The 27,151-nt window shown below is 31.5% G+C and overlaps 6 non-coding genes across 6 annotated transcripts; 3 read left to right on the top strand and 3 right to left on the bottom strand.

Annotated features, from left to right (window-relative positions):
- Positions 1-725: 725 nt before the first annotated feature.
- Positions 726-797, bottom strand: Trnae-uuc. The gene has a single exon. It is a non-coding gene; the product is annotated as a tRNA-Glu (tRNA).
- A 16,402-nt stretch (positions 798-17,199) lies between these two features.
- Positions 17,200-17,272, bottom strand: Trnav-cac. The gene has a single exon. It is a non-coding gene; the product is annotated as a tRNA-Val (tRNA).
- A 1,107-nt stretch (positions 17,273-18,379) lies between these two features.
- Positions 18,380-18,451, bottom strand: Trnae-uuc. Its single transcript has one exon. It is a non-coding gene; the product is annotated as a tRNA-Glu (tRNA).
- Positions 18,452-18,839: 388 nt separating this feature from the next.
- On the top strand, positions 18,840-18,911 carry Trnae-uuc. Its single transcript has one exon. It is a non-coding gene; the product is annotated as a tRNA-Glu (tRNA).
- Positions 18,912-22,257: 3,346 nt separating this feature from the next.
- Trnae-uuc lies at positions 22,258-22,329 on the top strand. Its single transcript has one exon. It is a non-coding gene; the product is annotated as a tRNA-Glu (tRNA).
- Positions 22,330-25,854: 3,525 nt separating this feature from the next.
- Positions 25,855-25,926, top strand: Trnae-uuc. Its single transcript has one exon. It is a non-coding gene; the product is annotated as a tRNA-Glu (tRNA).
- Positions 25,927-27,151: the final 1,225 nt, after the last annotated feature.

Below are 27,151 nucleotides of genomic sequence, written 5' to 3'. Positions count from 1 at the left end.
CATTACAGCTTACAATTTATCGCATTTAATAGTATGAGTCAACGACTAATTTGACGGGATTGCTATGCAAAATAGGAATATTTAAAATATACGCGAATTAAAAAAAAAAAATTAAAGAAAAGAATTTTTGAAAAATTATTTTAGAAGGATAATTATTATTTACATCAAGTATCCAAAAATAGTTTTTCATATCATAAAAATGCTCCAAAATTATTATAATAAGTTAAAATAATCTCGCGAGTTCTTGTAAATCTGTGCTTTTTGCTAGTTTTATATAGATTTTATGATGTATAGCGCACACACTTAAATAAAGAGGAATCTATTTGTTAAAATAAATAATTATTACGAAATATTTTGTAGTAAGACGTTGCCGACAGCTTAAGTATAAAATAAAAAATACGATAAATCATAGGGAGTGATATCATAAAATAATCACTCATCAATAGGACATTCTAAATGATTCAACTTCATCATTAATCAAAGTACAAATATTCTCTTACCAGGAATTGAACCCGTGGCTCATTTACAAAATATGACCATTGTTAAAACGGACAAAGGATATTTAATGCTTTTACAGGAGAGCGTTATCGACAGCTAAAGTATATAAAAAAGAGCTATAATATTGTAATAGAGATGTAATATCAATTGCAGTGTAGTTTATTCACTTAGTTCTACGTTGTAAATGCTAAATTATTCAATTTTAGCTAAACCCAAAAAGTATTAAATTCCCGTACCGGGAATCGAACCCGAGCCTCCTGGGTGAAAGCCAGGTATCCTAGCCACTAGACCATACGGGAGATACAAGGAGAATCAGATTTTAGAATCAATTACAACCATTTGTTAAAATACTTGCAAACGATCAAGCAATAAAAGTCTTTGGTTTTTTTATTTTATTTATTTGTAACATTAAGAAAAGCAAACATCAAATTATATTTACTTGCAAAAGCCCTTAAGCTTGTCCGCGGTTAACTGACACGAACACCGTTTGTGTGAAGTAAGATAATTTACAAATTTGGCTAAACCAACTAGAATTTTTGCTGCCAATTATGAATTATTTATTATTAATGCACAGATTATATTTTATAGTTCGTGGGTTTACCGATAAATTTCATATTTAGATAATTAGGAAATTGAATTTGTTAATTGGTGATGTGGCTATGCATATATGCACCTAATTTCTGAAATGATTTTGCTTTATTTAAAACTAGCTAACCAGTGAACTTCGTACTGCCTGGTTTTGTTTCATAAATGTATCGATTTTCTCTCATAAAAAACTTGTCCTGATTGTAATGAACACAAAAAAAAGAATTATTCTATTCTGTCGTTCGGAATTTACGCGTGTTATATATACCGAAATATATTTCGGTGATTCATTTTATTTATATAATTATTATAACTTTTATTTATATAATCCCCAAAACGATGTTGGTTTATTTTAAATAGTATTTTATAAGAATTTTCAACATTTGTGAGGAGAATCTGTAAGCTCAGGAGACTTATAACCTAACATCCCCGTCCAATTGATTGGCCAGATATAGCGATAGCAGCGTCCCTGGTTTGGTAATATATTTACACTGATAAAAAAATACCAAGTAGAAAATTCGTTCATAAAAACTTAGTAAGTGTTCCAGAAAAATAATGAAAAAATATTACTAACGAGATTTGCCAGAAAATAATTCCTAAATATATAGTAGCCGATAGCTTGCATTAGTCTTTATACGACTTCTAAGCGATTACGTATTAAAAACAAGCTTAGGCTTTATTTACAGTTCAAGGCACATTCGTAACAATTATTCAAATAATACACCAACAAAGGTGAATATATTTCAGGTTACACTAATTTTATTTACACGCCTACGGTCTCCAGGGTACATCAGAGAGCACGTATAGTCACGGTCTTTGTTATCCCAAAGATCTAATTATAATTGGGGCCCTTGGTGGAAAAAATATGCTAATGTAATGTGTTATCGATTTTCCATCGAGCATTGAATCTGATTCAAATGGTTAAGGATATGCTACAACAAACGTACAAATATATGTTAACTTTTTTACTTTTATTTGGAATAATCAATATATTTGGGAGTTATATACACACCATATGACTAAGATTTAAGTGACCAATCTGTCGGCTCCAGTGACGTATCAAGGTGTTCTGTAGTTTGGATGCAATATTTATACCATCACTTCAGCCTAATAAAGTCCACTGCTGGACATAGGCCGCCACAAGCTCGCGCCAAACATGGCGTGAACTCATGTGTTTTGACCATAGTTGGGTTGGTAACCGCAGGGCTGGCTTTGTCGCACCGAAGGCGCTATATATAACGATAGACGCTATATAATATTTATAATTATGTATCTATTTATTAAAAATATTGTGAACATATACGAGGATGACGAATGTACTATGTTAATAATATAGACAAGTAAAATAAACAATAGTTATTATTCACTTTTAATTATTTTCTTTATCATCGTAATTTGATGCCTCCTTTAGTTCGTTATAGTTTTTTGGCAAACCTTACTATATAATTTTTAGAGATAGACCTTAGAAGTTTCGTGTGCTGCAAAATGATAAAATTATTCACTTTGGCGCAATAAAATGCGGGTATCTATTCTTACTTCCGTTACTTCGGTTTGTTAGTGGCTCATGAGGCTTATCAAGGTAGAAGGATACTGCTCTTTCTTCGCGTCTCCAAATTTATTCAGTATTTACTCTGGAGACGGCACAAAAGTACCAGATGTTAATTATTGATTATTATATAATAGTAAATAAATTAACAATGACAACATAGTTTTAGATCGGAGAATCTTTTTATTTACTATTAAAAACTGAAATTCACCGACTGACAAATATTTTGCAGTGATATTTAAATGGTTTATTTTTCATTATTTACCAGATCTTACTTTTTTACTTTACTTAAATGTGTCATGAATGTAATACGTAATATGATATGAGCTGGAATCTGGTGCTGATATATGGTGATTACCATTCAAAAATACCAGAATTATATCTCAAGAAATAAAGAGACAAACGCAAAAAAATAGTATCAATTTATACCATTATTAGAGTTCGTGTTATTATTTATACGATTATTTAGTTTTTAAGTTAAAATTTAACACTTTTTCATATTTTTGCGAATTTAAAGTTAAGTCAACATAGTTCATTCATATTTATAAAGTTAGTACATGACATGGCGAGAATCTCAGAATTAGGGTAATCCTAAGTGGGTTCGGATGTGATTTTCGTGTTTGCAATTTTGTTGCAAAGTAGAGTTTTCGTATTACCGCCGGAAATTTTGTCGTGGCTAGACCGTGGCTTACTTCACTTGGAGCCAAGAGTAAAACGCGCTAACATTGCTATATTTGTTTTTATTTATTCAGTTTGCAGCTTACATACATATTTATTGTACTTGAAGTGTATACATTTAATATACATTTATCTGTACACATGTACATATTATGTAATAATATAATTATTATTATATCTCTTTGTCTATACATTCATTTGTTTTTAAGTAGGTACTAAGATTAAAATCAAAAGGTAAATGAAATATTTTTCATTACAAACGTAAAATGCTATCTTTACAGCAGTAGTCGAATTAGTACGTTAGACCTTTCAGACCTAAATAAATAGTTGTTTATTTTAAAATCTACAAAAAAATTAAGCTATATAATTTAAAATTATATTTAAAACAAAATTTAGTAACTTAAGTAAATTATAAAACCACCGTTGACTCACCATTTTACACTAATATATTATATGTGATATGAAGATACAAAAGGATATTAAATGTAGTTCTGTTGGTAAACCTACAAAAAAATTAATGATTATCTCATTATCAAAATATCACTTACTAAATTTAATTACTTATGAATTTAATAATACGTCGCGTAGAAAAGATAGCTTGACAAACACAGATATCATTTAAATAGATTTACATCTATACTAATATTATAAAGTTGAAGAGTTTGTTTGTTTGATTGTTTGAGCGCGCTAGTTATCATCCCATCGGTCGGCTTTATAAGTTACAAGGTGGTAGTGTAACTTTGTTTTACCTTAGTCGCCTCTTACGACACCCAAGGGAAGAGCCCCTTCCTTAGGTGTCGATGTGCCTATATTCTTTACTGCCGTAATCAAACAGTAGACTGAATATATCAACTATATCGGCGCCTGTAAATTTTATCTATGGTTTAAATTAAAATTTCTCATTACAAATTTTTCAATTACGCAATAATAAGGTTGTTTTGATACCTGAATATAATTCATATAATTATCGCGTTATCAATTTTCACGCAAGTGAGTATCTAGAGCTCTTTGCTGTTAATAATTGACAATAATAATTTATTAAATTTCATAAGATCCAGTTAAAACCAAAAATAAAGATGAAAATCGCTTCTTCATTTTATTTGTTGGACTATTCGCTTCAGCCTATAATATTCCACTACTGGGCATAGATCTCTTTCCCCATGTAGGAGAAGGATCAGAGCTTAATCCACCATGCTGCTCCAATGCGGGTTGGTGGATGTATTTCCTACAATGAGTAACGATCGCTATCAGGTGTACATGATAACAACCGGGACCGACGACTTAACGTGCTCTCCGAGGCACGATGGGGAGACCCACAATGACTGCACAAACACCCAGACCACGGCAAAACACCTATATGGCCAATACAAATGTTTGTTATGTGCGGGGATCGAACCCGAAACCGCCAGCGCAACAGGTAGATACAACCAATGGCTGTAACCGTTGCGCCAACGTCGGCGTGTTGGACTATATTTTATTCTTATTTGATATCATGGCGACCAGAGTCAATTTATATTCTGCAATATTATTGTCTGTTCTTTTTCACTTTCAGTATCTAAGTAATATGTTTATTTAAAAAAAAAGTAACAGTATGTAGTAGGTTTGAGTACATTCAATAGAAACTCATTATAAACTTTGTCACTTTTTCAGGCAAAAAACGAGAAAAAAGGGAAAAAATTGTGTAGTTTTCAAATTTAAGTCATAAGTAATTATTGTGTTATAAAGTTAAGAGACTACCCTCACGACGTTATTAGTATTTACCTACACTACTAGAAAAGTTAAAGCACTGTCTGTTTTGAAAAAAATAATGTATAACGTTTTTTTTTTTTTCATTTATACCTTGTTTGACATTATTTCTCAATGGAAAAATTCAATTTATATTCTCAGACAATGACGTATTGAAAAAGTTCGTGATTTGGAACATGTCAGATCAATTTGGTAGAAAAGGAAAATCTGCTGTATATGACTCACCCGTTTTTATAAATGAAGCTAATATATTATGTTGAGTAAGAGGTTTACGTATACTAATACATGTATGTGACGTATATTATTTGTTAAGAATTAAAATTAATCCGTGAGTCCAGATTTTTCCGTAAATACCTATTTACTAAACAGGACCTGAAGCTTAATCCGCAACAGTGAAATTTCAGAATTTTAGCCCTTTACTTGATATTTTAACACATTGTTGTATTTCCAAGGAAAATGTAAGACGCACTCTTGTCTGAATTTTACGGTACAGCGTTATGCTGTTCAATGATCCGCGAAATGAAAAATTTTCTCGGATTTTTTATTCTAAATTTAAAGAATTTCAATCTTGTAACCAGCCAGTAATAGACAAAAATAATAAATCTCACGTGTCGTAGTTACTTTTAAGATTGTAGTACAATGTTGGAGTTTGAAAGTAGGTTACTAAATCAAATATATTAAAGAAGTTTTACAAGCGTGTAAAATTGATGTTTTTTTGTTCATGAAATCGTCGAATATATTACGGAATTTTTTTAATGAAATAAAAATACTTATATTGTGTCTATTAATTTTTGATTTTAATTTAAAAAAGTTTGTTAAAATTAAATACGTAAAACTAATACGTAAAAATAAAATGATAGAATTTTTACATTTTAGAAGTTGAAATTGAGATAAAAATAACTCTTGAAATAAGAAAATAAAAAGAGGCAAAAATAGCAATAAACATATTAGTTTTAAAATGAAAACTGAAGTAGGTTTAACTTCTCCAAACAGCAAATACAATTCACATATCTAACCTATGAAAAAAAAGTGTACAACTATAACTTTTGATGATGGACTAATATTCTGACAGTGCTAAAGATTGTTACATAAAGAAAGATTCAATAATTTAACTTTTATACAATTATAGTTAGCAACAAAAAAGAACATCGTAAGTGATTTATAAATAAGTAGTAAAACTATGGACAGTAATCAGCGCGGTATTTATCTAAGATTGTTGTTATCAAAATATGAAATATTCTATGATTGAAAATAATATTCTTATACTTACGTTTTTTTAAAAAAAGTAATTGTATTAACATTATTATTATTACTAGCGACCTCTGTCTGTTTATATTTTTTTACACGATAAGTATTCACCAACATATCATCTATTAAAATCTTCTCCGAAACACGCTGCATCTTATGGTATAAGTATTATTCCGATCGGTTCAGTAATTTTCGCAGTATAACCAAACAAAAAAAAAAAAACTGGCTCTTTATTTATTAGTATAGCTTTATCTTCTAGTTGTCCTCCACCCTTTTTGAATACTTTATCTTATTTATTTATCTATTTTGTTTGTATACGGAGTTACTTGAATTTCTATTTACTTTATTAACGAATAGTGTATATAATATGTACTTTAAATAATTAATTTTCTTACTTCATTGATGATAATAATCCAGAACGGAAGATATGTGAATAAGTGCGGTCAAGATTATAAGTTCTGTTAAGTTTTGAAGGTAGACGAATCAAATAAGTTAATAGTCTTAATCCTAACTTGTTTGTATTTGTGAGTGACTTTTTTGCTGTTACTGCATTTAGTATTGTCTTGAAATGTGTATGATTAACACTTCCATAAAAAAAAATTCAAGTAGGATACTCGAAGCTTAAAGAAAGTTCAATGTAATAATTATAAAAAAGGAAAACCAGTAAGCAATACTTGTTTTATAAGTTTTTTTAAAGAATAAGTTTTGTATACATAATAATTTTGATATAATCATCATAAAATGACAACGAGACGTGGTGTCACGTCCCGTTGTCCTCCCATGACGGTTGCGTCTACTACGTCGTCGGAATATCGGAAATCTCAAGCTGATAATTGCGATAAGTCCCGTCTTAACGAAAGTATTATAATTTAGTATTATGGAAAAAAAATTAGGACTAGTTCAAGAAGGTACAATGCACGAAAATTAGTTTTCATATGTTGTTATTTAATCTATAAGGACGAAACCACTCATGTTAGTTTTATAAAGAATCCTGAAACGTATATATGTTGCGTAGATGTTATGTGTTACGATGAAATTGTTATTAATGAAAAAAGTCATATGCTTTTGTATGGAAAATTTAAATTTTCACACATCAAAGACTGTTTTAAAACAAAGACGTAATTTTTTTTCGTAGATGCTCGATAATAACATTTCATTGACAGTCACTTTACAATTTCGTACGGTGATAAAATGTCGAATGCAGGTTTTATACATTCAGAAGATAAAAAATGTAGTCAATATTTTATTACATGTTTTATTACTACTCAAAATTTAATAAGCCTTCAGTATTAGTACCACGGCTACCGTTCAAGCCATTCTTCAGAATCATTTTTGTTTTTATGTAATACTAGTACTACTACTTTGTTTTTACTACTATTTTGTTTTTATGTAATCCTACATACATACTACATACGAGGAATTCTATGAAATTTAGTATGCAGGGAATTTCGGGGGAGATAAATAAATCTAGCTAGGATTCATTTTTAGAAAATGTCGTTTTATCCCAGTTTTTAGACAGTGAAAAAATGGCTACAATATTGTTAGAATACGAAGGTAAATTTCGCACTTGTCAATAAAGTTGTAATAGCTGAGGTGAAATCGGCCGGTCGCGATCGACAGAAAAGACCAAGATTCAAATCCTCAAATTTCCAGATCGATTATTGTTATTATTTTTTAATTGCACTCATTATTTTTTATTTAAATAATCAGCTCTTATTTTTTATTATTATGTCGGTAAAATTGAAAAATATTATACATATTTTATCATTATTATTTTTTAAATATTTTTTTTTAAATTTTTTTTATGTTTATTTATATTTTTTATTAGTGTCGGTAAAAAAAATACTATTCATATTTTATAAATATGTAATTCGTACTTAAACATGATTTCCAAAAAACACGATTTACTAAAAATAGCGAGCTAAGCTCGGTCACCCAGGTACTTAGTCTAATTATGCGTCAAAATCATGCTTTGCGCTTTCTTCGCGAAAATAACGATTATTCCTCGATTTTCCTACCGTTCGCCGCTGGTTTTTCTTATTCAACACTTTTACAAAATCGTAATCTTTCGGAATTTTTTTATTGATACTCGTAGAAGCAAAATAATTGTTTCGAAACTAGGTTCAAGAATCACATAGAGCTAAAGATTTTATTTTGATGTATTTGTATAGGATAAAATCAAAAACAACTGGATCAATTTTAATAATACTTTGACAAGTAGAATGTCAAGTTATTAGTGACTGAAAAAGGGTATATTTTAAAGGGCGAAACCGGTAAAGTCAAAATCGTGTAATCCATGCAGGTGAAGTTGCGGGAGAGAAGCTAGTTAATGGATATTTTTTATATATATTTTTAAGTTTTCTTCGTTCTCTGAAAAGTATGACAGAAAATTTATACACAAGTAAAAACATTTATTCGCACTGAATTGAACCATGAACACAAATGAATGAAATTATAAACACTCAGTGTACGTTTACACTGCAACTAATTATAAAATATATAAAGGTTCAATCTTGATACCGAATATTTACAGAGGACCGAATCGAAGTAAGGCCCACGAGTGAAAGTTTTAGCGTGAAAGGCTGATCAATCGTTACATGAAAATATTATACCTACCTCGCCTCTGTGCCTACTTCTGTCACCAAGAAAAACCAAAAACTCGTTTCTGCGCTGGTTGAGAGAGGTTAGAATTCAATATCCATGCTGACAAATATGCGACAACAGTAATTACAATTTACAATATAAGAAGACTTACAAGGGAAAAAAACATTCATTTGTTACCATCATTATTAAGTCACATCACAATATTATTTATTAATACTTTATTGCACAATACAATAAATAATGGTACAAAAGGCGGGTTTAATGCTAGAAGTATTCTCTACCAGCCAACCTTAGGACGTACAAGAACTGACGTTTGTAGGTGTGCAAAATCGAGTATTAGTAAAATTCAGATAAAGAAGAAAAAGGGAGGAAATAGAAAGTAACGTTAGTGGCTTAGTATATATATGAGCAAATAATTCATATATATATATATACCATCAACATATAAACATACATAAACAGATCCAAATTTGCATACATACATACACATATACATACATACATACATACATACCTATAATATATATTAATGTTAAACGTAGGTACTAATTAAAAAGTATATTTTAATTTTTGTAAAACATCTGCATGAAACTAAGTATAAAATGATCATTATGTTCATCAGACCAATTTTTTATAAATGTTTAAATTCGACGAAGATTGACGAAGCCAATTATTTTTTTGCCAAAAGTTTAATTTTAACGAAAGCTAAAGAGTAATCCTTTGAACTGGAAGATATCAGCCTGTCAGCTGCCCTTTGTGACGTTGACTGTGAACTGTAAAGTAATTTCTGATTTTATTTTTAAGTTGATGCTTATATTTAAAAATTTTACAATTTATTATATTCGTAACATTTATTATGAATTGTACTTACATACCTTTAATTTTGACTCGATGTCGTGACAGAGTTGCATACATCGTAGAACTAAATGGAGTTTCGCTTGCGTGCGACTTTTCTTCGGTTAACCTCAAAATACATAATTATTTTATTGCTATTGTTATTCGAATAAGCTGTGTGGGTACGGCAGTAAAGAATATAGCCAGTCCCTCTCTTCACGTCGCTGTCGTAAGAGGCGACTAAGGGATAACACAGTTCTACTACCACTTTGGAATTTGAAAAGCCGACCGATGGCGGGATAACCATCCAACTGCTGGTTTTAACATACACAGGCCGAAGACGGGCAGCAGCGTCTTCGGTGCGACAAAGCCAGCCCTGCGGTCACTAACCCGCCTGCCCAGCGGGGTGGCTATGAGCAACACACATGAGTTCACGCCATTTTTGGCGCGAATTTGTGGAGGCCTATGTCCAGCATTGGACAGCGATAGGCTGAAGTGATTGATGGTGATGAATACGAGAATACGGAACGCTTAAGTTTTCGGCTAGGGCTCCCATCAAACACCTATATACATGCTTACTACATTTTATTAATTTACTAACGAACCGCCCCAGCTTCGTTGAAAAACTATCAGTGTTCCTCTACTATATTATGCACGTATCATACATATAAACCTTCCTCTGGAATCACTCTATTTACTAAAGAAAACCGCACAAAAATCAGTTGCGTAGTTTTAAAGATCTAAGCATACAGACAGCGGGAAGCGACTTTGTTTTATACTATGTAGTGATTTAGCTCTTAACTTTAAGAACAATATGACCCATGAGTATACCTGAATACAAAGAAAAAATATATCTGTGCCGTTTGCAGCTTAAATAATTAATATAAGGCGCAAATAAGCAGTGATTTATTCACCACAAGAACACAAGACTACTTGAGAGCAATGTTACTTAGCTGTGATATAATTTTAATAAGATTTTCTGTAAGATCGAGGCACTTTCCCAGTCGGGTTGGCCCAAATTTTGAGCTGGAGATTTTTTGCTGAGCACAGCAAAAAAAAATTCTACTTACTTCGATAAATCTATTGCATTAAATTTGTGATTATTTTCGATATTAATATTAAAAAAAATATCAGACAAATATAATAGCTTAGTAAAAACTAAGCGACCTATTCTTGAAAAATCTTCTAATAAATAACACCACAGTCCATTGCAACGTGTATATCGCTGAGCTATTTTCCAAGAGAAAGCGTTAAGGAGAAATATCACGTAGCCGACATCTGGTAACACGGCTTTTCTCCAAATATCAGTCTTATTATAATTCTATGATGTAGAGCTTTTGGCACGTTGCGGTCTGAAAGTAAACTTTTTACTTTTAGTAATAAATACGAGGTGCGATAGAAATGAAAGGGTTATAGAAAGTTTGACGGAGAAAATTGTAGTCGAACTAACTTTAAGCAAAGAGAAAGCAAAATTTATCCTTCTTAAAGTCTTTGTCTCTTTTAAGGGTCAAGGAGAAAATAATATTAAACAAAACAAGAGAATTTTTAACAAACATCGATTCACTTTTAATATATGTTTGCAAAACGAATTAACTAGATTAATAACAAAAGTTGAGGAAAACTTTTGTCGCTATATTAACCGTGTATGTTACAATTATTACAGTAAAAATTTGCAGTAACACGTCAACACGAAGTCTGTCCAGCATACGTTGCAGTAATTTTTGACGGACGTTGTAAATGATTGAAATTTGGCAAAGTCGCAATGCGCACGTATGTTACGTGAAGTTAAAATTTCGAATTTTAACACCAGGTTATTTCAGGGTAAAGTAGGATTGAAAAATTGAGATCATTCCCCTAATCTAAATGTATTTAAACGGTAATGATGTCTTGTTGTATTATTTATAAATATTATAAATTATTTGTGGCAAACAATAAATTATATTTTTATTTTATATTTTGTCAAAGTTTTAAATTGTAGTAAAGTTTTAGTCATTAATGTTTGTTGTTGATCATTTTGAGTTGCCGATGTTTCGCCACTATTGTACGCGCTACAGTCATGGGTGGATATGTACCATTTTTATTTCAAAGTTCGTAAACAAACTTACAGATGGTAAACGGGTATCGTAGCTAACAGTTGTCAGCAATACTACAAGTATTACCAGCTCGTTACCGACCTCATCCCCAACCCATTCCAGGTTGGCTTCTTGCTCACCACAGGACCAGAAAATTGTTTGAAAGCAGTGGTATTTAGTCGTGTAAGGTTGAGGTGCTGCCCGAATCGGGCTTTTTCAGTTTTAGTGCAAGATACTTCTTGTTTTCCATGTGCATGTGAATTTACGGTTTAAATTACAGTCAGTCGGGGTAACTTTGACAGATCATTACTATATTTTTTTACTTAACTTTGACAATGTTAAATATAAGACACAAGAGTTAACTTAATATGTGCTCTCAGGTTGGTTTTCCTACTCTCAAGTTATTTAACGTCTATAAAATCATTAAATGTATCAAAAAATGGCAATTTTTTTCTGTGTCAAAGTTACAACCTCTTTATGGGTAACTTTGACACAGATGAGATTTAAAATAGACATATTAAAGGTTCTCCTTCTTCTTCTTTAGCGTTAATGGCTTTCAATAGTGCCAAATGAGTCCAGATGATTTCGTCAATGTCACGCAGAAAATATTAAAGGGTGTATTATATTTTTACAATTCTTGATAGTAGCAAAACTGTCGAGTTATCAAAAACGTTTACCACTGAAAAAAATACAAAAATTGGGCGCCGAACTTTTAGCAAAGTTTTTGTCATAAACTTCGTTTAAAAGCTTCTTTTTTTGTAGAGAGTTTATTTATGCAGTTTGTTAAGTAAACAAATTTTGTAAATATAATGTTACGCACTAAATGTAGACAACGTAAAAAATAAAAAATAATTTTGCTATTTGACTGTCAAAGTTACCTGGTCAATCAAAGTTATCCCGAGTGACCGTATCATCATAAATTTTTTATTTTACAATTTATACTGGTATTAGTTTTTGTAAATTTAATAGGGGGAATATTAGAGGATATTATTAGTACCACAATGAATAATCCAACAGCTGTTCACACTTCCACCCATAGTAAACGCGTGTAACATATTAAATTAAAAATAATAAAATTGAAATTGTTTAGTCACACTTATTTGTTTCAGAAAAAGATATTTTGTGATTTTAACACAATAAAACTAGAGAATTTATTAGTTTACTTTTTGTTAGTGTTAAAAATTTGTGAGAGATTAAATTACATTTATTTCGTGTTAGATAGTTAGCAGATATGGGTTATAAAATATGACAGTTATGATTATTTTACGCATTAATGAACAACTACTGTTGTTGTTGTGTTGAAAAAAACTCAAATCATCTACTATCATTGTAATAAAACTGTAATAGTTACAATTCGGTATATGGCAACCTGGAATTTTCGAGGGTACTCCGTAACCAATACTGAACTCGAAAAAAGTGTGTGTGTCAGCTCCGACGCACAACTGGAGTTTAATCCATCAGATTGACTCCCGAATAGGCACAATAGATTATCAGGCTGATAGACGGCGTTACAAGAAAGGTAACGAGGTCATTCGTTCAGTAGATTTTATTCCTCATATTTTTTCGTACCGGGGGCCTTATCTACAAATCAATTCTTAAGGAGAAAACTCCAAAAAAAAAACAACGTTTCTTTTGGAAGAGAAGATGAAAGTTAAAATGTGCGATTTGAAACGAAGCTAAGTATAGCAAGTAGAAAATAATTTGTTGAACACAAACGTAACCAAACCATAAAGATACACAACAAGTTTAGTTAGTATTATATACATACAAACATATGATGATGCAGAGGCCTAATAATAATCTTCGAGCCCACCCTAATCATAGAAGCTTGCAAACTAATCTGGCTCGTGCGTTATAAATAAAATATAAAAAATACAATATTTTGGCACGTAGTAATACGCGTTTAGCTTTTATTATCGCACGCCCAAAGTTAAGGTGTCCACGCGAAGTGATATATAAGCTCTTTGTCTTTTAGCGGTGCTTATAGTCGACCGTTTCGTAATGCCATACAAGACCATTAATGAGCGGCTACATAATGTACATATGTAGATATTGGTATTCATTCACTTGAAATAACGCCTTCAAAAAGTGCCAAAGTAGCACATATGAATGACTTTGCCAATGTCACGTACAATGGATAAGGTACGAAGGAGATTATTCCCTGGGATTGCGACTACAGCCTCAATTAATAGTTAAATGTCTTAGAAATAGTTAGTGTTTAATTGTTAATACAAAAACAAAACAAATATCAGTAATGTGTAATAAATAAATGGTCATTATTGCAATCCTTACATACCATACATCATTCGCCAAATAACTTAAAAGGGCCTTTAAAAATATATTTTTTAAAGTGTACACTACATTTAAAGCTTTAATTGAAACAATTGAGGTAGGGCACAGCAGAGATTTCCTACTCAAAATATGGAGCAGCCCGACTGGGGTAGTAACTCGACCTTACAGAAGATCACAGCTAAATAATACTGTTGTCAAGCAGTATTGTGTTCCTGTTGGTGAGTAAGGTGACCAGAGCTCCTGGAGGGGGGATTGGGGATTGGTTCGGCAACGTGCTTGCGATGCTTCTGGTGTTGCAGGCGTCTCTAAGCTACGGGAATCTCTTGCCATCAGGTAAGTTGTACGCTTGTTTGCCGACCTATTGATATATTTAAAAAAATAATAATATGACTAGTCCTTTGAAGTAGTTGGCCCCGCTTTCCTCTTTTTCTGCTTACGTGTTTTCATCTTGAAGGTATATATAAAAGTTAATTGAAAAAAGTTACTTTAAAACAATCAGTATCTATGTCAGCTATTACTTATAACATAGGCGTTAAGGAGCCTACTTTAGGACGAGATAAACGCGTGTGTATATAGTTAATTGTGAAAGTGATTTTATTGTTCAGATGTTTACATTGGCATCGTTGAAATTTTGCGGTGCACAAAGGGCCAATAATAAATTCACTGATGCCACTACAAATAAAAGTACGGTTTTTTGAGCGCTAGATTTATAAAAGTTTTATATTTTCATTCGAATAATTAAATTTCATTGTATTCTGTTTAATTTTTCGAGAAAGCGATGTATGATTGCACATTCTTATGTGCTAACTGGTTGTATTCTAAAACATTAATATTTAATAATAGATGCAATTTTTTAATGTAAGTTGAGAATATGTAGAATACTAGATGTATATGCATATAGCCTACAGCCTGGACTAATGGGCTATCCAAGAACAAAGGATTTTTCAATGAGAAGCATTACTTTCTCGATTTTTTTTTTTTCAAATAAATTTAGCGTATTCAACCAAACAAACTTGAGGTTTTACAATATTGGTCTCTACTAATTACATTAATACATTAATTATACTCTCTAAATTTATTCGTAATAATTCTTATAACTCTGAATCGAGAACGAATCACGTAGAGAATTACCGCTCAATTTGCGTCACAGATGTATTTACAGAGACATTTAATATTGTACTGTTGCTTTGATTGGATATATTGATTTCGAACCACAGACAATTTATATCTATATAGACTATGAGTGTTTTACGCCCAGTTTTAATATTCTATCTCTGAATTTACTTACTGGAGATGAAATTTTGACGTAAGCCAGAGACAGATTATTATCATCATCATCACTTCAGTCTAATACAGTCCACTGCTGGACATAGGCGTCCACAAGTTCGCGCCAAAAATGGAGTGAACTCACGTGTTTTGTCCATAGTCACCACGCTGGGCAGGCGGGATGGTGACCGCATGGCTGGCTTTGTCGCACCGAAGACGCTGCTGCCCGTCTTCGGTCTGTGTATTTCAAACCTAGAAGTTAGATGGTTATCCGCCATCGGACGGCTTTTTAAGTTCCAAGATTGTAGTGGAACTGTGTTATCCCTTAGTCGCCTCTTACGACACCCACGGGAAGAGAGGGGGTGGCTATATTCTTAATGCCGTAACCACAGAGACAGATAGCTTAATGATAATGGCTGTTAATCTTCATTGATAAAAATTGTCTGTTGCGTGCACAGTCAATCGGGGTAACTTTGACAGATCATTACTATATTTTTTTTAACCTAACTTTGACAATGTTAAATATGAGACACAAGAGTTAACTTAATATGTGCTCTCAGGTTGGTTTTCCTACTCTCAAGTTATTTAACGTAAAAAAAAAAAACATTAAATGTATAAAAAAATGGCAATTTTGTTGTGTGTCAAAGATACAACCCCTTTATGGGTAGCTTTGACACAGATGAGATTTTAAAATAGACATATTAAAGGTTCTGCTTCTTCCTCTTTAGGGTAAATGGCTTTCAATAGTGCCAAATAAGTACAGATGATTTCGCTAATGTCACGTAGGAAATATGAAAGGGTGTATTATATTTTTACATATCTTGATAGTAGCAAAATTGTCGAGTTATCAAAAAAGTTTACCACGGAAAAAAATACAAAAATTGCGCGCCGAACTCTTAGCAAAGTTTTTGACATAAACTTCGTTTAAAAGTTTCTTTTTTGGAGAGAGTTCATTTAAGCAGTTTCTTAAGTAAACAAATTTTGTAAATATAATGTTACGCACTAAATGTGGACAACGTAAAAAATAAAAAATAATTTTGCGATTTGATTGTCAAAGTCAATCAAAGTTACCCCGATCTCATAATTTTCGAACTACAATATAAATTAAAAATATCTCATGTCTTACTTACTTCGTAAAGAGACTTTAAGGATGCAAAAAAAAACCGTCATGGGTAGCGACCCAACGTATATACGTTATCCTTTATTTAAGTAGGGACTATTCAACCGACAACTCTAGTTCCAAATGGGTGGCAATAAATTATATTACAGGAAAACCACGGTGTCGACGTGCGACCCCAGCATTTCATTGTCAACGATTTTTTGTCGCGCATAATTTTGAACCGTTGAAATAAAAAATAATAATAATATATCTCACATTGTAATTCTTAGTATCTTATTTGCCAAATTTGAGTGACACAATATGAGAAATAAGATACATATATCTGGCAAGTTGCTAATGTTCTGGAATCATGTCATATCGTCATTCCTTCAAAACAAAAATCAGTAAAATGTCAGCCATGTGTACTGTCAATATATAGGAGTTATATTATGTATTTTCGTAGAAAAGAAAGATTTCTTGAAGATCTATAAAGTTTTTTTTGTGTCAATCTGATATGATACTTCAAGAAACTTTGTAGTTGTTTGGTTTACAATATGGTTTACATAAATTGTTATGAGAAAAATCTTTTATTAATAATTTCAAATTTAAAAAAAAAAAAAAAAAATTGGTCCTAAATGCAAATGTATTTGCAGGCTGCTTTTGAAATAGTAATACTCGTAATATAGTACTTCTTAGTAATTGAAAAACACACATATTTTATTGTAAAAATATGTTTCCGCCCGGGATCGAATCGGGGACCTTGTGCGTGTGAAGCACACGTGATAACCGCTACACTACGGAAACGATATCCAAGTAGAGAAAATTAAGGTATGTTTTGTAGAACTATAGAATCGTAAGTAAAGACTTATTGTTAGACTAACTGTGCTCACAAATTCGTCCGCGAAGAATTTTATTTTTATGTGAAATTTAAAATTTTATTAGAATAAGTAGCGTATGTGAATCATATAAATTGTAACAAAATATTACGAACAGAAAATGCAGTTATGAAGACAAACTGAGATCAAAAGTAACTTTTTAAAATACACAAAACTTATTTACTCCAGGCATGTGGGTACATGTTTGTGTAATGCGCATTTGGACTGTGCCAAATTTAATAATTTATGCGAAACCTCAGAGAAAAATATCTGGATACGGAAAAAGATAAACGTGCGATAGAAATACGTATTTAAAATATAAAACTAAAATACTTAATATTAAATAACTTTTAATTAAAGTCTATACAAATATTATAAAGCTGAAGAATTAGTTTGTTTGTTTTTTGAACGCGCTAATCCCAGGAACTATTGGTCCAATTTGAAAAATTCTTTCAGTGTTAGATAGCCTATTTAACGAGGAGTTATTTAGGAGGAAATATTTTTTAATTTTACGCGTGTGAAACCGCGGGCACAGCTATTCCTGAATAAGTTTCCAAATTAGTTTTATTGTTATCAAAGATATTATATATTATTTCTACTATAATATACTATAAACTAAAATGTGCTAAAATATACTATAAGCGCACATTTTGAGCATCTTTAAATATCAGTTATGTGACATTGCTCTTAAATTAGATAATTTTATTAATTATCTTTAGGGGTTACCGAAACATTAAATTTTTTAAATCATGAGGTACAATGGACAGAGTTTATACTATTTAGGCATTCCTTTCAGAAAACCGAAACACAAAAAGGAAAACTTAACGTCGAGACCGTCTAGGCTAAGTTGTGTTGTGTAATAAATGATTAATCATTATCATACAACAACTCAACTTTAATCAACTAAGAGAGAGATCAACAATCAACCCAATGATTCAAATAATAGATATTTCGTATTAATTTTACTTATGCGATTTCACTTTCTAAAATCTATTTTTTTAATTCGATTCATATAAAAATTAAAAAAATATATATTTTCCCGTACCGGGAATCGAACCCGAGCCTCCTGGGTGAAAGCCAGGTATCCTAGCCACTAGACCATACGGGACACACAACGATTACCGAATTTTAGAATATTAAAATAAAATTAGCTGACCCGGCAAACGCTGTCTTGCCACTAAACGGCAAAATAATGGTTGGTGGTAGAAGGGTGAAAATTTAGGGCTGTATGTATTTTTCTGGTGTTATTCCATAGGAAGGTTTATTTGTATAATAACATGCATAATATAGTAGAGGAACACTGATAGTTTTAGAGGTTTCTACCGTGATGTCGTAAATAAATACTTTTTTTGTGCATATATTATATAGTATATTTATTTTATATTTTGTATCAGCAGTACCCTCGCGAAGCCGGGTCGGGTCACTAGTTATATTATAAAACGCGATAATCTAGTACTGAGTGTTATTAGATTGTAAATTTTGAGACTCTTTCTGTCTCCCGTATGGTCTAGTGGCTAGGATACCTGGCTTTCACCCAGGAGGCTCGGGTTCGATTCCCGGTACGGGAAGTTTCGGTTTTTTTTTGTACGAAAATTAAAACTAGGATTATTAAAGTGAAAAGTTATAAGTAAACAGTTCAAACTCAGTTTTAACTGAGGTAGGGCACAGCAGGAATTTCCTGCTCAAAATATGGAGCAGCCCGACTGGGGTAGTACCTCGACCTTACAGAAGATCACAGCAAAATAATACTGTTTTCAAGCAGTATTGTGTTCCTGTTGGTGAGTAAGGTGACCAGAGCTCCTGGGGGGATTGGGGATTGGGTCGGTAACGCGCTTGCGATGCTTCTGGTGTTGCAGGCGTCTATAAGCTACGGTAATCGCTTACCATCACGTGAGCCGTACGCTTGTTTGCCGACCTAGTGACATAAAAAAAAAAAGAAAAAAAAAGTAAATATTAATTGTAAAGAATGTATATATTAGAGATGCCACAGATAGTAATTTGGCCGAATACCGAATACCGAATGTTCGGCGAGGCTCTTGGCCGAAGCGCCGAACATTCGGCAACCGAATATTCGGCCACACTTAGTACTTTTCGTGGGCGACAAAACACAACTCGTCACCGTACGAGTTTAAACTTGCATCGCTGAAGTACCTAATACGTTTGGTAGGCGCGGGCGGTTTTGTTTCATAATTTCATTTGTGATTGTGATTAGGTCACGGTCGTGACACAACCTGCTTAATTTGTTGATCGTTAGTGCATCGTACGTACTGTATACTAAAATATAACATTAACTTTGATTGATTACCATAAGAAATATCACCGTTTGTTCGAAAAAAGCAAAATGAATCAATTTAATAAGAAATCGCCTATTTGGAACTATTATGCAATTTATAGTGAAGACAAATAAACTGGCAGTTTGTTTGTTGTGTTTGTTTCTTACCACTGGTAGATTTTAAATATTAATTTGTTAGTTTTTTTTGGTTAAATAAATATCTTTGTGAGTAATATTTTGAGTTTTTTCATAATTTATTTGGTAATATTTACTGTATTTTATCATAAATAAGGAAGTAAATCTGTTTATCATGATTTCACGCCCAAATTGCTGAACCGATTTAAATGAAATTTGGTACACAAATACTCTAGAGCCTTAGAAAGGACATGGGCTATAATTTACGCGAAGTCGCGGAAAAACAGTTAGTTAGTAATAAAAAAATTGCTATTCGGTATTCGGCCAAATGGTTAACCATATTCGGCCGAATACCGAATAGCGAAAAAAAGAGGCCGAATAGCCGAATACCGAATAATTGCCGAATATTCGTGGCATCTCTAGTATATATACACCGTATGTGCATATATATGACCAAAGAATGTACAACCACATTTGATAGTAAAACAATTTAACATTTTTGTTTTTTAACAAATTAAAATTAACTCGCCTCTAAGGCATTATTTACTATAAAACTATATTCATATTTATTATAATTTAGGGATCATTTAAACGCAATTAAATATGTATTTAGTTCTTAGGTTGTGAATTGTAAATATGTATAATATTGTAAGATTTGGAATCAAGAACAGACATTACTAAATAATACATTGAAATTGCTTTACTTCAGAGCCCTTTTACTATTATTATTTCAATTCCAATTCTTATTAAATTTTACATTTGATTCGAACATTTGTAAAACGTATATGGTCGTCCGGCAACCATATACGTTGACGTCTGCGCACTAATGCTTCATCATTGATCACGTCATGTCCGTTGCATCCGATCCAGTCTAAATAATACCACTGCTGGGTATAGGCCTCTTTCTTCATGTAGGAGAAGGATTAGAGCTTAATCCAACACGCAGTTCCACTGCGGGTTGGCGGATATGTTCTCTACTACGAGTAACGACCGCTATCAAGTATATAATTATGATAACTTATGGAACCGATAGCTTAACGTGGTGTCCGAGGCATGGTGGGAAGACCCACAAGGGCAGACATCCAAACTATAAAGAAATATTTTTACAAATACAAATATCCATCCCGAGCGGGAAACGTACCAGTTGCTCCCATATATTGACGAAGTCATCATATATATTTTTTTATTTGGTTTTTTAGTAATGTTTAAACTTTAAACAATAAAATCATTACACATACATACAACATAAGGTATCTATTATTTTCCTGAATACACTTTTATTCATTTGTTTTTTAACAGAAACAAGTAATTTTAAAAAATAAATAAATAAATTGTATAACTCATAAACTTTTTACGAACAATATGTTTTTTTGTTATTTAACATCACGGTGTAAACTGGCGGTAATAAAACCATTGCTGCCGCAACAAATAAATGTACCTACGCTTCGTTTAAACTTAGATTTAGAGAATATCCAGAACAATGGTATACCGAGGCTTTAGAGACTAGCGACTAGCCTAACTTTACTTCAAAAACTTTTTTATTATGACAATTTTTTACGTATTTAATATATGTTTTTTATTTATCTACTAAATGACCCAAACTGCCAAACGCGTGAAGGTAAAATAATTATAAAGTAGTGGTATAAACTTGTTTCTTACCTTTGTGGTGTATAAAAATAGTGTTTGCTCGCAAAAGAAAACTGACTTCAGTTACGTCGACAAGTAATACAACGTAGGTAGATGACATAATAGTCTAGTAAATAAACGTTATCAAAGATTACTCAAAAATTACTCATCAGATCTCAATTAATGGACCGGACCATATGACACGCAACACCTTTCGATTACAAAAAAATCATCGAAATCAGTCCACCCAATCAAAAGTTCTGAGGTAACATACATAAAAAAATAGTCGAATTGAGAGCCATCTCCTTTTTTTAAAGTCGGTTAAAAATACATAATATACTAAGGAAGATAAAATGTAGATTTTAAAACTTTTAAAAGTTAAATCTTATATAAAATTCTCGTGTCACAATGTTAGTTACAGCACTCCTAAACAGCTGGACCGATTTTTATAAAATTTTGTGTGGATATCGGGTAGGTCTGAGAATCGGTAAACATCTATTTTTCATACCCCTATGTTATAAGGGGAGGGGGGGATTAAGGGTGTTAATAACATAGTCAGCTAGTCTTCATATAAATTAGACTTTAAATATATTTTTTTTAGGATTTGTTATCTGACACTAATGTTTTTCTGTGAATAACTTATTATATCGAAGGCAGTTAAAGATAATATTTGAAGGACAAATAGCATTAGGGATAATCTGATAAAATAATAACGGTAATAAAACCGGTCCATAGATCTCGATAGCATCACTCGTTGCTGATAATTTTTTTCTTACCTTAATCTATAGTTAGAGAATAAAATAAATATGATTTCATGATATTATTAATAATATAATTATGTATTTTTGTATTTGTATATTATATTCGATACAAAGTGTATCTCCCGTATGGTCTAGTGGCTAGGATACCTGGCTTTCACCCAGGAGGCTCGGGTTCGATTCCCGGTACGGGAAACTATTGTTTTTTTTTTCAAGAATTAAAAACGTGAACTTATGTTTTTGAGTGTTGCTAAGTGAAATAAGCCTGTATTTAATTTAATTTCTTTCTTTATCTTAATTTTCTCTACATTGATTTTATAGTAGCTTTATTATACATTTTAATTATTAATTACAATTCAAAGTATTGTTTTACTGCTAAATAATTAAAATTATGAGTAATTTAAATTTTACTATTTCCTTGTAATAATATATTTTTATGTAAGAAATCGGTACACCCAGAAAAAAGTTAACACACATAAAAAATACAGTCGAAATGAGAACCTAGACTTTAATAGTCTACATGCTAGCAGAGTATGATCTCTACAATTTACGACAGTAATCTTTGAAAATTTCCATAATACATAACAAAAAATTTCATCGAAAACACTAAATACCTATTGCTATTCACAAACAGAAAACGTTAAGGCGCTTACAATATTCCTTAAAGTCTTTTAGCGCGCTGTATTCGGAATGTTAACATTTCACTTTAGTTGAAAGTACAAGGTATTGGAGAAATAATACGATTTACTTTACATTTAAGAGTGAAGATTAAAGTCAAACTTGTTTAAACAGCTTATCGTGTTTAATTTCTACTGTATTGTCTTCAAATTCGTTAGTATTCTCTATAAAATGTTACTTTTTAATAAGACTAAATTAAAAATAAAGATGACGATAATGAAAGATAAACATTAATTTAAATGTGGGCGGAAACTACAAAAAATGGTAATCAATAGTAATCGAACGAGTAAAGTAAAAGTAATTAATAAAGTATATACTATTTTCTGATAAATTGACTTCTGCCGATCCTATGAACATAATTATATAAACACATAAAAAACATTAAATTCATTGTTGATATTAAAAAAATACGAGTGTGCTTTAGACCTGAACACGACTGGTAAAACTTTTTAGTTATCTCTAGTGTTATATACGAAACGTAACTCTCTTTCTCTATCTTCACCATCTTATATCTCAATCTCAACTTCCGTTCGCCTCACCCGATCACTCTTTCTATTTTTACTACCTTATATCTCCTTCTTTCTGTAAAGAAATCTTTATCTAAATGTAATCTTAATGTAAATTACAATAAAGACAATTTGCTAACACCTTTCGTCAAACGAAACTGTATGTTGGTATCTTAAAATTTTTATTTTTATTACATTTACAAATTACAACAATACAATTTCCAAAATATATGAATGATGTTTTCGTAAATCTGATTGTGGGCATTTTAGAGTAAATTGAATGTGTTCTGGTGAATAATAATTTAACAGGCAATAAGGTTTAAGTTTTCTCTCAAATAACCGCTTGGTTTAATGGTGTGTGTAGTCACCGAGAGTTTTTTCCTCCAGAATTTATATCTCTCGGCCCTATACAAGGGACATTATTTTAAATTATTTATTGTAACCTATACTATAATATTAAGAAGCTAAAAAGTTTATTTCAGGAACTAAAGATTCGAATTGATAAATTATTGTTTTATATTGTATTTTATTGTTGTATAGCTCATTTACCAAGGTAGACTATGGGCTATTTTTCCCAAGTTAATGTGTGTGAAAGAGCACAGCTAGTATGTAATAGAGCCGAGGATATAATAAGAAGGTAATGTAAACCGAGGCACTAGAATGTAGATGTTCATTAAATATTGTGACTAAGTTTATGTTGCTGGATAACAATAAGTAGGTACAGTGTTTAGACGTAGAAAATTTCTTAACTGATTAATGTTTTTGCTAATTCAGCTGTTTATATTTATGGCGTATAGATTTGTTGGCATATTTTTTGAGAACTTAGATTATTTTGAGATTAATTGCGTGTAATCACCTAATGGTAAAATAAATAGTATCATTTCATTTCACCTTTATGTTAGCGATGGCGTCTTTAACGATCGCTCAGTGCACATATTTGCATTTGTATAAATATTTGCTTCTGGTCTTATTGTATGGGAATGGTTGGTCTCGGTGGGCTCTTCAGCATAATGACTTAGGCTCCACAGCTAATATATAGAGAATAAAGCTTTTTACAGGTATCATCATTACAGCCTATACAGTCCACTGCTGGACATAGGCCTCCACAAGTTTACGCCAAAAATAACGTGAACTCATGTGTTTTGCCCATAGTCACCACGCTGGGCAGGCGGGTTGGTGACCGTTTACAGGTTTACAGGTATAAATAATTCAATTTATACAGATGACAGAGGAAAATATGATAATAATTTTCATATTTATATTCTAATACTATCATGGCCAATAGTAATAATTTTTGAACACTGTATAATTTTTAACATTATTTATTCACGCTTTTGTCTGTTTTCAAGTTGCGTAGCGTAATAATTTTTTAAAATTTTAACGTACAATCTATTTCAATTAGTGCAACATTTAGCGCAAAAACAATTTCACACATTTGTACCATTCATCATGTAAGACAATAATATTTTAGGGATAAAATAAGGGCAAAACAAAATTTTTTAGCACTTTTTACATATTTATAATTTGAGTAATGATTAGGCAATAAAATTGAAATGCAAATCTCACCGTTTAACGTAGAAACGAAAGAAGAATTTGTTTTATAAATAACAAAAAATGTCTTAAAATTGGCAGTGCACGCAGAGGCTACAACAAAATCTACGTTACCTTGACAATCTTGACATTTAAATGTACGCTTTGTTTCATCTTAGATTAAGAGAATCTCTAGAATAATAGCAAAGCAAGGAATTTCCTTCTCAAAACCCGGAGTAGCTACACGAGAAGTACCTCGATCTTGTACAAAACTACCTTCAAGTAATACTACTAAGCAGTGTTGCGTATGTGTAATAACTGAGGTAAGGCACAGCAGGAACTTTAAGGAAGCAAGTAGTGCCGCGACCTTACAAAAGATCACAGCAAGATAATACTGTTTTTAAGCAGTGTTGTATTTCTGTTGGTGAGTAAGGTGACCAGAGCTCCTGGGGGGAATTGGGGATAGGGTTGAAAATGCGCTTGCGATACTTCTGGTGTTGCAGACGTCTATAAGCTACGGTAATCGCTTACCATCTGGTGAGCCGTACCGTATCGGGAATGTCGAGAGATTTACAGCAATTTACTTGCAATATCACTGGTATTGCAGGATAGATGTAGATTGTAATAGGTATTTAATAATTGACAATATTAGGGTTACGAACAAAATATAAGGATTATATATCTCTATACAGTAATCATGAGGTTCTTTTAAGAATCTCATGTTAAGATACTTAGATAAATGTTCTTCCGCCATGTGTCATTGCGAGGAATGTCAACAATAAAAGCGATAAATACAGAAAGCGATAACCTGACATAATAACTGTGATAATAAAAAGACTTATAGGTATTTGATAATATCATATGATGATCAGAATAGTCTCTGTGTCTTAATCTTTTTGAGCAAAACAACATAAAAAAATGTTAGTAAGGCATGACTATATTGCTTTACCGAGTATAATATTATGAATGATTAATAAATGTTTCTAAAATTTATTTTCTATGTATCTCCCGTATGGTCTAGTGGCTAGGATACCTGGCTTTCACCCAGGAGGCTCGGGTTCGATTCCCGGTACGGGAATCAAATATTTTTTGAGTTTACATAAAATTTAATGAGAAGAACAAAAACTTCTGTGTATTTTATTGTTAAGCGTCAATAGCTCATAGCTTTCCAATTAAATTTAATTTTATTTCAAAATTTATACTTTAAAAAAATATATGTATATTTTTTTTTAAATCAAATTCTTTACTGACGACGAAAAAATCACATTAAACAATTTTTTTACACTAAATAAAAATAAAACTAAAGCTGTCATTATTCAACAAACCATTAAAATAACATTTGAATCAATCTCTAAAAATACATCGAATAATACAAAAAGTTATATAAAATAATACAAAAAAAAAACTAACATTATGAAATAAGTATTGTTTACTTGTGTATCAGCAAAATAACACAGTAGACAACCATATGGCTCTTAAATTATTTTGAAGAAAATACATTATAATTAAACGCATAATATATTCTTACAAAACTTTAATAAATAACACCATAGTCCATTGCAACGCGTATGTCACTCAGTTATTTTCCAAGAGCAAGCGCTAAGAAGAAATATCACGTAGCCGACATCTGGCGAAGTTACTCAAAATGTGCCTTAAGTATTTCAGCACGTTGCAGTCTGAATGTGAACATTTCACTTTAGTTGAAAATACAAGTTAAGGAAATGAAACGATTTACTTAAGAGAGAAGATTAAAGTCAAACTAATTCTAACAACTTATTCTGTATTAAATTCCCTGTTCAAAGTTTGTAAGAATTAATTCTCATTTTTACAAAAGTATGTCGATTTACATTGATTTTAATTTGTCGTCTTTTAAAATTTCGTTCTGCGAACCAGCTACCCGTCCATTTCCTTTGGCAACAATTTTTATCTTAGGTTTTACATAGTTGAGGTTTTCTTGAAATTTGGCAGCGTTACAATCTGCAGTTACCCAAATACGTACGTGAGAGAATTATTTATAGTTTTCAAGTCAATGTTTTTGGCGATGGAACTGACTTTAAAAATCATAAAAAAATATATCTATATTTAGCAATAAGTATAAATTTTGTCAACCAATAGGAAATGAAAATTTCGCTATCAATAGCGCTCTTGGTAAAAATAGGAATATTAAAAGAACTGCACTTTATAATCTTCGACCAACAGTATTATAGTTACATTCGAAAGAAGGATAAAATATTAATTACATATTTTAGAATATTTTAATCTTAAAAATTTGACAAGGTTATCTTGAACTCGCGTGTCTGCTA

Source organism: Melitaea cinxia, chromosome 7, assembly GCF_905220565.1.
Source record: "Melitaea cinxia chromosome 7, ilMelCinx1.1, whole genome shotgun sequence".
Taxonomy (NCBI): Eukaryota; Metazoa; Arthropoda; class Insecta; order Lepidoptera; family Nymphalidae; genus Melitaea; species Melitaea cinxia.
Note: the sequence above shows the minus strand (reverse complement) of the source record. Positions and strands in the feature narration are given on the sequence as shown.